Source organism: Neofelis nebulosa, chromosome 10 (genome assembly GCF_028018385.1).
Source record: "Neofelis nebulosa isolate mNeoNeb1 chromosome 10, mNeoNeb1.pri, whole genome shotgun sequence".
In the NCBI taxonomy this organism is placed as follows: domain Eukaryota; kingdom Metazoa; phylum Chordata; class Mammalia; order Carnivora; family Felidae; genus Neofelis; species Neofelis nebulosa.
In genome coordinates this window covers 8,872,888-8,887,261 of record NC_080791.1, presented here as the reverse complement: position 1 = coordinate 8,887,261, position 14,374 = coordinate 8,872,888, and the positions used below count along the sequence as shown (strand labels likewise).

General features: G+C 39.4%; 1 protein-coding gene across 2 annotated transcripts in view; it reads right to left on the bottom strand.

Annotated features, from left to right (window-relative positions):
* POU2AF2 (POU class 2 homeobox associating factor 2) overlaps positions 1–14,374 on the bottom strand; it is a 490,852-nt gene that overhangs the window by 429,177 nt on the left and 47,301 nt on the right. The window contains exon 1 of one of the 2 annotated variants that reach the window (XM_058686718.1): positions 855–1,089. The exons of the other annotated variant lie outside the window; for it this stretch is intronic. The gene's annotated coding sequence lies outside the window, so the exon portion shown is untranslated. Of the gene's footprint in view, positions 1–854; positions 1,090–14,374 lie in introns of those variants that run through there. 2 annotated transcript variants of the gene reach the window in all.

Below are 14,374 nucleotides of genomic sequence, written 5' to 3'. Positions count from 1 at the left end.
TCCCAGTCTATTTAAATACTATGAACTTTAATCATTACTTAAAAATTTGCTTTCAAGAAAAATTCCACCTCAATTACGTCAATTCACTGTCATGAACTTTTTAGAAAGAATTTCTTTGGTCTGTAGCTTAGAACAATACCCAAACTCATTGATCCTAGAAGATTCTGCATTTGTGGGGGCATTTGCTCAAAAAGTTAGTAGTATAACTCGGATGGCTGTTAAACTTTTAAGTATCACTTCAGTGTTTAAAATTTTAAATCATTTTGGGTACCTTAAGTACTTTAGAGAAATATCTCACACAGGATAAGCTCTGAATAAACGTTGATTAAGTAAGTGCACAGCAATCAAGTAACTGCATAAAAAAATTGCTAAAACATACACAGCCTCTGCTGTGTGCCAGGAGCTGGGTTAAGCACTTTACATGTGTTAGCCCATTTAATCCTCACAAAGTGTGGAAGTAGATATAATGGAGCATTATGCCCATTATAGAGACGAAATACACTTTCTCAAGGTCTCACAGCTGGTAAGTGGCAGAATGGGATCTGGGATTTGAGAAGGAAAATGAAATTCAACTGTAGGCTCAAATTTCAACAATCTTAAGAGAAATCCTTTGAAATGCTTTGCCCTTATGAGCCTTTCCACCCCACCCCCAAGACCAGAACTCTTTGCTACTCCTTTTTGGAGTCTCTGAGGAACTGGATATATATACACTTCATATATATATGAGAGAGAAAATCTTGTTCATAGTAAAGGTAAAATGATGAGGGGGTTTTGCAACTATGAGAGCACAGGAGGCCTCTGAGGCTATGCCACTGATCTGCTCAAGGCAATTTCCCTCCCTCATACTCACACACCTGACACTTAGGTGTCTTGGATCTGTCAGTCAAGTTTCTCTTCTGCTGGGAACCTGCAGACCTGCCCCTGCCAAGGGAGGCAGAGCTGGGCTGTTCTCTGCAAAGCACTGGCTGCCAGTTGAATCAATGGTAGGTGAAGTGGACGAGAAACCCACTAGGTGCATTAATTCAAAGAGCCTCACCCAACAAAGGTAGTAACGGTGAGCCAAGCTAGCCGAGCTAAGTTCCTCCGGGATTTGACCTGGGAAGAATGAGAAGGGAATGGAGAAGAATGTGCAAAGAAACTAAGACAAGAGGGAAACTATACAATAGGCCACAAGAGAGAAACAAGGAGATGAAAAAGACTCTAGAACTGGTTTTCTGTTCTGGCTCCAATCCATGCATAGTCATATATTTAATTTTTTAAAAAATTATAAATGACTCTTTTTTCCTTAAGGTACTCACTAAGTTTCTTCTCCTAACCAACCCATTTAAACTCCCACTGTGGATATGAAACACAGAATTAAAACCATAGATACTACTCCATGAGCATCTATTAACAATGATCTCATATTAACTGTGTCACCCAGATTTTGTCAAAGGTTGAGAAAGGTCTGTGCTTTTTCCAGTGCGTTCCTGGTATATGTAAAAATGTCAAAACACCTTTAGGCAAGTCATAGAAAAGTTAAAGCTTCCCAGTGGGCCTTTTATTCTTCGGTCCTGTCAGTGGATCTCTCTGTGACCAAATAAACCTCATCCAAAGATCAGAACAAAATTCAGGCCTTGAGGCTCTACATGAACATGAAGCCAAATAGTCCTTTTTTTCCTGCCACTCTGCTAAACCTTGGAACTGTTTTAGGAAGGAGAGGGCAGAGCCCAAACAGAAGGGAAGGGGACACAGGACGGATGTGCAGGGCACAGGGATGTTTGTCCCAGTTCATCTCCGCAGCCTCTGAGCAAGAGTGCTGAGAGCCCATGAGAAAGACAAGGTTAGGGAGGAAGAAAGAACACATAATAAACATCGGGGGAGCGACAAGAAGAGGGCAAAATTAAACTGCTCACTTCACATTTTTGCCTAGGGTCTAGTTCTGATCACACAAACACTTTTGCCTTGGGTTTCAGTCTCGTGACACTAAACCTTAAAACACAAATCTCGCAACATCAACATCATGCTTCATAGTTTACAAAGACTTTCACTCACCATGCTTAATTCTTATAACCATCAAAGTGGGACAATATTGTTAATAACTCTGTTATTTTACAGATAAAACAGAGGCCAATGCTATAAATTTTGGACAACACAGGGAGAAGCCAACTCCAAATCCAGGAATCTTTTCCAATATGCCACTCTGGACACAGGTGGATGAAAAGCTTCCCCCAGGCATCACCTCTGTCTTTGCCCGTCCATTGAGACCAAGATAGAAGAAAAATGAAAATACTAATTTTCTAGAATATAGAACCTTGATTCAGTATAAATGGATGTTTCTGCTACAGTTATTTTATATCCAGGATGCTGTAAGGATTTACCTTCAGATGACTCCATCCCTTCTTAGTGCCCAACTATATATAGCCCTTGTTATTTTGACACAAAAATGAATATTTCATTTACACAAGCTGATTGAAAAGGGTAACGCCCTATATGGGTTGCCCTACTTAAAAAGAGATTCTTTATGCTTTCTTGAGGTTAAAAATAGCTTGATTTTGCAGCAAAAGCCTAATACCGCACATCCAACATAGAAAGTGTATCTGATTATGTCCCAGAACTGGTCTTTCTCACTCTCTAGTCTGTTATTTTCTTTCAGGCTCCCTACCAAACCTCACAAATTCTTGATACGAAACAAATCATTTTATGTTTTATTCATTTTTGGTTGAATCTCTGTAAAAATGTGTGGAATTTTTACCAAACAGAATGACTGCTAGCATATATTCATGAATGCATGGTTTATAAGATGTTTGTATAAGCACCACATAACTAATAACACCCAGAAATTACTATTATTCCCTTTGTATAAATGTTGCTACTCAGAATCAGAAAAGTTTAGTAACTTTCCCAAAAGTTTCACAGTGGTTAGTGGCAGGTCTAGAATCAGAACCCAGAATAGTGTGCTCAGTCTCTTTTCAACATTCTGCACTGATTTCTGTATCAATAGGAAATCCAGACAGGACAATTTACTTAACAAACAAGCAATAAAACCCTATTTATCCATTCACTCATTCATTCATTCATTCATTCAACAAATATTTTCTGAGCCCTTCCTATATGCACTTTTTTAGGTACTGAGGCTATGGCATTGAAAAAATAGAATCTTACATTCCAGTCAAGGATCCAGGTAATAATTAAGACACGTGTGTGTGTGCACGTGCATGCGTGTGCACGCGCACAATACAAGCTACTGATAAATATTAAGGAGAAAAATTAAGCATGCATGAAAGAGGAAACAACTTCTTATTCACGTACATCAGGAAAATATAAGACTGCTCATTGATGCTTTGATTTTGTAGTTTTAAAATAAAACCACTGCAAACAACCCAAATGTTCATTTTCATGAAAATGGATAAATGATGTGTGGCATATTCATAGAATATAACATTATGCAATAGCAAAACTGTAAGCTACAACATGAATAGTATAATTAATATATAACATTGTAATGTATATGTAATTTATATACTAATTAAAATTTAAAATATATCACTAATTATAAGTATATGTTATAAATATATGTATTATTTATATACTTTTTCTAATAAAGTATATTAATATAGTAATAATTTTGTTAATACAATTATATGTAAACATAACATAAATTATATAAATCTGTAAGTTATAGAACTAGTACATAGTAACATACAAATTATATGTATTTAATCTAATAATATTAATATTATAATGTTAATACACTAACATTATAATTTTAATAATAAAAATATAACATTAAGTGGGAAAATCCAGGCAGTCTCAAGAGCCTATATATAGTATGGTGTCATTTTTATAAACTCAAAAACAAGCAAAACTGTTGAACAATATACAGTTTAGGGATATATACATATATGGTAAAACTATTTTAAAAAATTAAGAACACAAACTCTAAAGGGAAAGCAGAGTTGAATCAGAGAAAAGCATGAAGGGTTTTTTCAAGGACATCAAGAATGTTCTAGTACCTAGAATGGTTGGTGGGTTTGTAGATGCTCATTTAATTATTATGCTTCAAAATTTAAACATATGTTACATACGTATTATTGTATATTATCATAATTTATCAAAATTCATGAATTTCATAAATTCATAAATTTATCAAAATTTATATAATAATTAATTTACAAAACTAGTACAGGAAGAATTGTGAAAACTGTCATCCTTAATAGCTCCAGATTGTTTATATCAGAAAATAACATTTTACATTTGAGTAGCAGAGGTCCAAGGATATTTGTACAGTATACTGAAGTTTTCAAAGGTCTTTCTCGTAAATTGTCTTTTTAAAATATTACACGGTATTTATTATTATCCCTACCTTACAAGTGAGTAAACCAAGGGAGAGCTCAAGTGACTTATTCAATTTCACCTAGCTAGTCAATGGCAGAGATGCCTTAATTGTATAAAATTAATCCTCTTATAATCATTAAGAAGCATGGGGCTTTCTTACTGAACAACAGACCAAATGAATCCTAGAATGTTAGAGCTGGAAGAAGCCTGAAATCAGACTTGTAATCTCCCCATTTCACAGATGGAGAAACTAAAACCCACATACAATAAGGATTTGCCCAGCATCACACAGCTAATTTAAATGAAAGAAAGGATAATTGACTCACAACTTCTGACTCCAAGTCAAGCTGTTTTTCAATTTGCCAGATTACCTTTCAAGTAGATAGACATCATTATTTTGTAGCCAGTGGCTAAAAGGGAACCCAAAACTTGAATTGTAAGGCATCTATGGGTATCCATTGTTCTGATGAATGTTAGAAAACTGTAATATACAATAAAAAAAAAAGCTGTAGTATGGAGCCTTGTTTATAACAAAATTAACCAATATATTAAATAATGGGAGCATTTTAATTAGTGCACATCAGTTTGATCTTTGAAAGAAATGCCTATAATGTAAGATAAAGAAGGGCCAAACAACTGCTTTCTGAAGAAAGGAAAGGTCTGAGCCTTAGTTTAATACTCTGTAAGGTGATGATGATAATAAGTGCCTTAGAGAATTATGGGAAATGTACGGGAAAGGTCTTGGTAAACTGCAATATACAATACAAATACCCTTAGAGCTTTCATGCAAAATCCTGTGATTCAGTCATTTGGTCATTCAGTCAGCCACTCAATAAACATATACTGAGCACCTATTCAGTGAATGGATGACACTGTTCTACATCCATGCCCTGGAGCATCCAGAGACACAAAAGATCTAGTCTGTGCCCTTCAGGAACAGCTTTCTTTTTTTTTTTTTTTTAAGGTACATAAATAATTACAATGTGAACCTTCATGTGATAACTCCAATAGGATCAGTACTGGTGGGGTGGAGGGGAGGGAAATGATGTAGGACTCCAAGTTTGAGAGAGACCGGTTCTGACTAGAATGTAAGGAAGGGCTTCCTAAAGGGGCCAGATTCTAATGAAGGTAATTTCCAAAGGACAAAGATGGCATTCCATAAGGTTGGACGGGGGAAGCATGAGTGAGGATGGAGAAGCAGAAAAGCACACCTTTCGACATTATACCTGGGTCTTTGGCATTTGACTCCTATTTTGGCACCTGTTGCCATTCGCCAGTGTTCTCTGTAAGTCCACTCACCTCAAACAGACCAGGAGTTCTTTGAGCACCAGGATCTCACAGAGATCTCACGGGGCCCAAGGCAGTACACGGCCCATGACGGGTCCACAATGGGGGTTCAGTAAGTGAGCTGCTGGTATATTTTTAAGGAAGGCTTACGTACACTTTCCATATGAGAGGGTAAGAAATAGAAAAATACCGTTACAGAAAATTGCTTTAAAACCAGTATGTTTCCCACTAACTTTCCTATTTTTTTTCCGTAAGCTCTATGTTTTCTGATTTGGAAAACAAATCAGACAAAGCAAAAAAAAAAAAAAAAAAAAAAAAAAAAAAAAAAAAAAAAGCTGGGAAATAAGGTTCTTCTTGGGGTTTTAAGGATTCTTTCTCTTTCAGAGCAAACCTTTTAACCTGAATTCATAGACATTCAGGGCAACAAGCCTAATACCAATATGACAGATGTTGAATTCTATGGCAACATCTTTCTCTTGGCTTTGATTCTTCTTTTCATAATTACATTATAGTATTATTAGAGGGATCCTTGATCTGTTCCCTGTCCCTCAAGCAGGATAGCTGAGAGTGAATCCTAATATCAAATCCAAAACACTTGGTTTGAATTAGAAGCTGTAGTAAGATTCATCCTCAATGTAAAGTCATCTGTAGGAAAAATATTCCAAGACACTGTATGTGTAAATTACTAGCATATGCATTCTCAGTGAATCTTTTTTTCTCACTCTTTTGGTCCTGTGAGACAGCGGGAAAAAATATATTGCCAATAGAAATATTTGCAAAACTTTATTTCTATTCACTTTGACATAGAAGAGTACAAGTTTTTGAGATGATCCCCCAGCAAAAAGAGGCTATGTTTATCATATATGTTAACAATTATTCTATGGTTTGACTTTGCACAAAATAAGATGAAAACCCATACACTGGAAAGCTGGTATTGATATTTTTGTAAAGAAATAAATGCCAAGCAATCATACAGTATTGCTCTAGGGAAGTTTTCTGGCCTAAGGGTTTAAAAAAATATTTTTATTTATATAAAAGTATGAAGTGAGATCAATTTTGTTTCCTTTTCATTAAATAGCAGTAGATAGTTTGTCTGCATTGCATGTGAGAGACACTGGTCTTCTTGCTTTTGGCAACATATGAAATTGTCTTGAAGACAGCAATGGATAGGAAAAGAGACATCTCTTCATATTGGCATCATATTTTGGATTCTAGGAAGAGTTGCTCTTGAAAACTGCTCCACTTTGATTTTTGACTTTTTAAAAAGCACTCATGAGTGCCAGAACAGAGTGGAGAACTGAACAATGTATCCAGTGATTTGAACTCTAAATGGCTTGCTTGGATAATTCAAGGGGAAAACACCTCCTAATCTCACTCCTCCATTCATTCACCCAACAAATGCTCTTCCCTGACACTCCGTGGTACCAGGCCCGTGTTCAGCCCTGAACAGACAGTGGGGAACAAGGGGCAGAGCCCCACCCTCTGCCTATTTAATGACCTTCTCAGGACTCTCACCCTTCCCAGTTATAAGAAAATCATCTTCTGTCCAAGAATAGAGAGAATGCAAACAAGAAAGCCTCCAGAAATAATGTTAATAATAATAATTCTGTAAGGACTGCTTGTGCTTTACATTATAAAATCACTTCTGTCATTACATTAGTCAAAAGATGTGCCTGAAAGCTCACTGCTTCTAAATTGAGAGGCTTCAAGGTCAGTAAAGTTGATTGTTAAATGTACTGTACTATGAACACTGGCCATTAGTGTGAGCCCAAGTTTTCAAGGACAGTCTTCTAGAATTATTTTCCCGTAAACAGAATCCTTATTGGGAGAGCTGTTTGCAGGGCAAAGAGTGGGAAGCTGAACAGAGCATCTAGCCCACTTTTTCCTATTGATAATATATATAATTTAAGGAAAACTGTTATGGATAACAAGATCGAAGGAACCCATTAACACGGGGTTTCTTTTTATCACTAAGCCTTAGTTTATGATAAACTGTAGTTATCTCTGTTCAGTTCAATTCTGACCTTCCCTACTTCACTTCAAAGAGCAAACACTGGCCTTAACTTTCCCTTATGAAGTCAATAGATCCCATTTTGCACCCCCTCCCCAGAGACTAGAATCAGAGGGATGCTGGTCCCATTCCTCAGGCTGGCTCTGACCGTTCAAACAAAAGCCACTTAATAGTGTCTGCTGATCCCAGAAAGGCCCTAATCATGCTGTCCTCCATCCTGATAGCTAGCCTGTGTCTTTCTGGTTCCACCAGAAGAAATACAAAAATAAAATTTCCACATGCCTCGAAGGCCTCACTTAGAAAACGGGATCAATGATGATTCCTAACCACATCATGCAAGGCCCTCCCAAACGCAGGGAGAACTGATGAGCTGAGAAAACTCATAATGCTTAGAAGAAATGATTTTCTAACATGAGGCTTCCACCTCCCCAATAACTTTTCTTGCAGGGATATTTGATGTCTAATGGCCGAGATGTACTAAACACATATGACTACATTTTAAATGATACTATCAATGGTGGGTTTTCCTAGTATGGCATTAGCACTAATAATATAGCAAACGTGATTATTATGAAGTATTACACAGATTTAGGAGTGGGAGAAGAAAAACATTTGGTTAACACACGTATCATATTGATGTCGGGGATATAGTACCTGTGGACACCTGTCCTAAAGTCACACGTTGCTGTAGAGCATTGGTGATCCAAACAGAACAGGATGACTTCAGTTCAAGCCTGACAAATGTATGTAAAAGCAAGATGTATAGACCCTCGTTGTTGGCTTCTTTGTTTTAAATAACAGTAGTAGTAGTAATAACTCTATCTATTATAGATAGAACTCTATCATTCTATTATAATGGAATAATTATATTCCATTAACTATATTATATTAGCAGAAAATATGGACCTCATGTTTGTGAGCAGAAAATATGGACCTCACTCCTTAGGCATGAGATCATGTAATCAACGCAGCAGCCCTACTGAGGTAAGTACTGTCATTATCTTCATTTTACATATAAGGAAACTGAGGCACAGACACATTAATTTGCCCAAAGTTATGCTGCTAGTAAGTAATAAACTCAGGACTCAAACCCAGGCAGTCTACTTTCATTACGCAACAGAACTAATGCCTGGATAACCAGAACAAAAAGTTCTGGCACTTGGCATTTGCTATAATGGAAAAAGGCAGGGTGAAACCTAAAGAAAAGAAGGCTTACAGTCCCTGGGAGCAGGAAAGGAAGTAAATTCAGCATCTTTCAAACATTCCTTTATAGGAGATTCTTCATAGGAGAAACTCAAAACAGTTCTATGATTAAATGGGTTTATAAAATACTGGATTAAGCCAAGTGAGACAGAGTTTCTTGCTGGAGTGTGTCTGAGAGTCTTAATACACAGATATGCACCCCGAGTCTCTGAAATGGAGAGGTGGAAAGAAGGTCTTTAATGGAGAACACTTTTCTTTTTATGGGGAATGTCTTAAGAGATAAACTGAGGTCTTCCAACACGGGGTTGAGAAAAACCAATCTAATGGACAAACTGGAGAAGCAGAGTCTGGGCAAGGAGAGCAGAGTCTGGGGGAGGGGAAGGGCACCCGATGCCAAGAAGGTAGCTTCTCTGGGGGTCTGAGCAAGCTCGCTCAGTCATTTGTGGATAGACTAAGTCACCTCATAATAGGTATTAGTGAAATATATTACATAGCAAAACATACTTAAAAATTTTTAACAATTTTTTTTATGATTATTTAGTTTTGAGAGATAGAGACAGAGTGTGAGTGGGGGAGGGGCAAAGAGAGAGGGAGACACAGAATACAAACCAGGCTCCAGGCTCTAGGCTCTGAGCTGTCACAGCACAGAGCCCAACGCAGGGCTTGAACCCACAAACCATGAGATCATGACCTGAGCTGGAATTGGATGCTTAACCAACTGAGCCACCCAGGTGCCCCTACTTTAAAAAATTTTTAATGTTTATTTATTTATTTTTATGGGGGGGGGGAAGGGGCAGAGAGAAAAAGAGAGAATCCCAAGTAGGCTCCACACTGTCAGCACAGAGCCCAACGTGGGGCTTGATATCACAAACCGTGAGATCAGGACCTGAGCCAAAATCAAGAGTCAGATGCTCAACTGACTAAGCTACCCAGGCACCCAAATATACTTTTATGACTGAAAGTTCTGCAGGAATCCAGGAGGTCAAAGAATCACTCTTTTGGCAGTTTCTTCTCCAAGGAGGAGGAAGTGAGGCTATTTGCCCCCTTGACCATGATCATGGCTGGAGGCCACCAACTGACAGCCTGAGAGGCAGCAGGCCTGGCACATCCCATGCTGAAGGGGACAGAGCAGCCATGGAGAGGACTGCAGAGTCTGGGCCACTATCCAGTTGGCTTGTCATTTTGGAGGATCCATGGGACCAACCTCAGAGGAGGAGAGGTGGCCATGGAGGATACAAGTGGCAGCTTTGATGACCAATTCTGACGGATACGAGAGGCACAAACTGGAATGTCAAAGGACTCTATAAGTGAATATATACACAATTCTCCTAAGGGCTTCCTGAATTAGGTGAGAGGAATTTGAGTGTAGCTGAATACTCCTCAGTTCCCCAGGTGGAAGCTGAGCCAGAAAAAGAGTAACAATGGCAGCTACCATTGCTTGAGCCCTTACCTGGGTGCTAGGCACTATGTTAATGATTTTATACTGTGCAATCCCAAAACCATCCTATGATGTAGACATTCTTCTCATTTTACATTTAGAAACCAAGGATAGTTCCATTTACTTGTACAATGCAAAGAACTAGGAAATCAGAAACAAATAGCAGTATGGGGCGCCTGGGTGGCGCAGTCGGTTAAGCGTCCGACTTCAGCCAGGTCACGATCTCGCGGTCTGTGAGTTCGAGCCCCGCGTCGGGCTCTGGGCTGATGGCTCGGAGCCTGGAGCCTGTTTCCCATTCTGTGTCTCCCTCTCTCTCCCTGCCCCTCCCCCGTTCATGCTCTGTCTCTCTCTGTCCCAAAAATAAATAAAAAACATTGAAAAAAAAATTTAAAAAAAAAGAAACAAATAGCAGTCAAGGTTAGTTGTAAAATGTAGCTCCTATAAGCCCTACACCTCTTGTGTAAGCCCTCCCATGATACTTCATCCAGCTCAAGCCAAACTCTTTTTCCTGGCCCAAGGTCAAAGTAGGCTGACTCTACTCTGTCTCTACTACTCCAAAACTTAGTGGCTTAAAACTGAGGAGATAAAATTATAACTCATAATTTTGTGTGTCAGGATTTCAGGAAAGGCTTTGCTGGATGGTTCTTTTGTTTCATGATGCATTTATGGGAGTCACTCGGTGTATTCAGCTGAGAGCTAAGCTGGTCCAAGATCACTTGTCTGGTACCTTAGCAAAGAAAATTGCTGGACTCAGCTGGGTCTCATCCTTTTTATGTATTCTCAGGGCCTTTCCCTGTGGTCTCTTCAGTGGGTGATCAGCCCCCTTACCTGTCAGTTTGGGACCACAGAGGACCAAGGAAGAAGTGCTAGTCATCTTAAAGCCTAGGCTCAGAACTTGCACAGCAAGGTGCTTCTGTCACTTCTGTCACACTCTGGTGGTCAAAACAGTCAGAGGCCAGCCCAGATCCAAGAGGAAGAGAAACAGACCTACCTCTCTATGGGAGGCATCCCAAAGAATGGGCGGCCATCTTGGTTTTATCTGCCAAACTGTCCAACCTCCCCTGGTCCTACTGTTCCCTCATTCACAGTGCTCTAGCCACACGGGCTTTCTTTCTGTTCTTCAAATAGGACAAGGTTATTCCTCTTTCAGAACTTTATGTGTGCCTATGCCAGGAGTGATCTTAACTCCTGGACCCTTCTTGTCATTCACGTTTCACCTTAATTTCACTTCTATAGAAGCCCCTCTCCTCACCATCATGTGGAGACTTTCTCTGGTCACCCAATCTACCTCCCTAATTTATTTTCATGACATTATTGCCATCACTCTGAGATCATCTCTATTTTTGTTTCTATTTTTCACTATTTCCTCCAATTAGAACAGAAAACCAGGGGAATAGGGCCCTTGTCTATCCTGTTGGCTCCCACATTCTCAGCACTTACAACTGTGCCTGGCACAGAATAAACCCTTAGTAAATATTTGTCAAGTGAAAGTATGAAGTAGTGAGTTGGGATTCAAAACTAGATCTGACTGACTTCAGAACTAAAACCAAACTGTCCTTGTATGTATTCCAGGCAGATATGGGCAGCCTAGGCTCTAGGGCAAAGATACTGCATAAAGAAGACAGCTTGTGCAGCAAGGAAGCTGCAGCCAGACCAAACTACATTTGACAATTAGAAGAGAACAGTCCATTCCCGCAAAGCCCCCAAACATTTCTTTGACTTCATTTCAGCCATTCTTGTGTTGACTCTTGGAGATGAAAGATCTCCAAGGTGTGGAGCTGCCTCAAGGCTACGTGTAGCTCAGGCCTGGTCTCTGGCTGGACCCCTCCAATGCTCAGCTTTGCTGGGGCCACACTGCTGAGTGTTGCCCTGGCCAATCTGGAATTGGGCCACAGCCATGTTTGTGCTGAGGCTTTAGGGAAACACGATTTATAAACGCATGTTTCCTCTGAGTCACGGCACAGACTTGTCCCTTCAGTACAAACATTCCATTTGGTTTTATAACTGGGGAAAGAGGGGGTGGGGGCCAAGGCTAACTGGATCAGGTTTGAAAGGAAAGGGGAAGTGAGAAAATTTAAATAGAGTTTTCTATATTAGTGAGAGTCACAAAGGAACCCTTATCTGGGGTTCAGAGGCAGGCACAAAGTTTCATCTTTATTTATTTATTTGCCTCAGCAAAAAAAAAAAAAAAAAAAAAAAGTTCACAGAGTAATTTTTTCCCTTCAAGCTTCCATAAAAATACTGGAAATGTAGCAGAAGTTTTCTGAAAACAATTTAAGAACAATTAGCACACATATAACCATTTTTTGAAGTTATATTAAATGCCCTTTACTAAATAAAAAGGAGTTTTGTTTCTCATTTCCTGGCATTGTTGACTATATTATTCTTTAACTAACCACCTATTAACTTTTAGCATTACTCTAAGTTTTCTGCAAATTATGCATTCCAGATCAAAAGAGTTAATTCTTTCTTTTCTGCTATTTATATAGATCATTCTACCCCATAACTTAATGCCAGGTTTCTTATCTGTAGAATTTGGCTGATGATAACAGTATTTCCTCGTAAGTAACTCATACAGTTACTATGAGACTCAAACATAATTAAATAATGAATATAAAAATATGATTCCTAATTCATTCAATAACCACTTGACTTTGTGTAAATTATCATCATAACTATTGAGCTCAGACAGTTAGGAGTTCCATTAGGTGTGGAGTCCAAAGCCTGGCGTGGAGAATTACGAGATAAGCGTCACAATTCCTCATCTCGGGACGCCTGGGTGGCTCAGTCAGTTAAGCACCCAACTTCGGCTCAGGTCATGATCTCACCGTTCGTGGGTTCGACCCCTCCATTGGGCTCTGTGCTGACAGCTCAGAGCCTGGAGCCTGCTTCAGATTCTGTGTTTACCCCCCTCTCTGCCCCTCCCCTGCTCACGCTCTCTCTTTCTCTCAAAAATAAACAAACATAAAAAAAAAGGTTAGAGAGGGAGGAAGCCAAAACATAAGAGACTCTTAAAAACTGAGAACAAACTGAGGGTTGATGGGGGGTGGGAGGGAGAGGAGGGTGATAGGTATTGAGGAGGGCACCTGTTGGGATGAGCCCAGGGTGTTGTATGGAAACCAATTTGACAATAAATTTCATATTTAAAAAAAATTGTTTAAAGGAAACAATCTCTCATCCCAAGAGGACTGTATTTCAGGACAAAACTAGATATGACCCCTACTGAGCCGTGGGTCCTTCATCAGTGATTTAGAGTGCTGTACGTGAAAATACTGAATACTGTGCCTGACAGAGAATGCAAGTACCTCAAATAAATTCCATAGCAGAATCTGTCAGTATCCTGCCTGGCCTACTCCCCACAACCTCTAACAAGAATCTGCTCCCAATTACAATGTGGGGTGTTCCCCTCACCCCCAAGCAATTCTCAGACTCCAGCTGGGTGACAGTTCAGCTCAAATCTGACACTATCTACCTGGAGAGGGTGTCAGATCCCACAGGTGAGGATTCAGTACCGCAAGACTGTCCCCACCACCCAACCCCCTGCACTTCGGATGCTGGTCGCAAGTCCAGGTTGTCAACTGTGCCTTTGATTCACCAACTATAGATAGATGGAAGGTTCCAACAATATCTTCTTTGGGTTCAACTAATTTGCTAGAGCCACTCACAGCATAGAGAGACATTTTACTTACTAAATCACTGGTTCATTATGAAAGGATATAACTCAAGAACAGTCCTCCAAATCCTGTCCTTTTGGGTTTTTATGGAGACTTCATTCCATAGTCATGATTGATTAAAACATTGGCCATTGGTGATTGAACCAACCTCCAGCCTCACCCCGTCCCCAGAAAGGGTTAGAGGATGCGACTAAAAATTCTCCCCAGTCATGTGGTTGGATCCACTAGTGACCAGTCCCCATCCTCTGGTTACTTAGGTACAATCCAAAAGTCACCTAATTAACATAACAAAAGACACCTTAATCACTCTCAGTACTTAGGAAATTCCAATCGATTTAAGAGTTCTGTGCCAGAAACAGGGAAGAAGACCAAATACATATTTCTTATTATAAATTACAATATTGCCACCCATGATGGACTTTTCCAGAAGGCTGCACTGGTAGC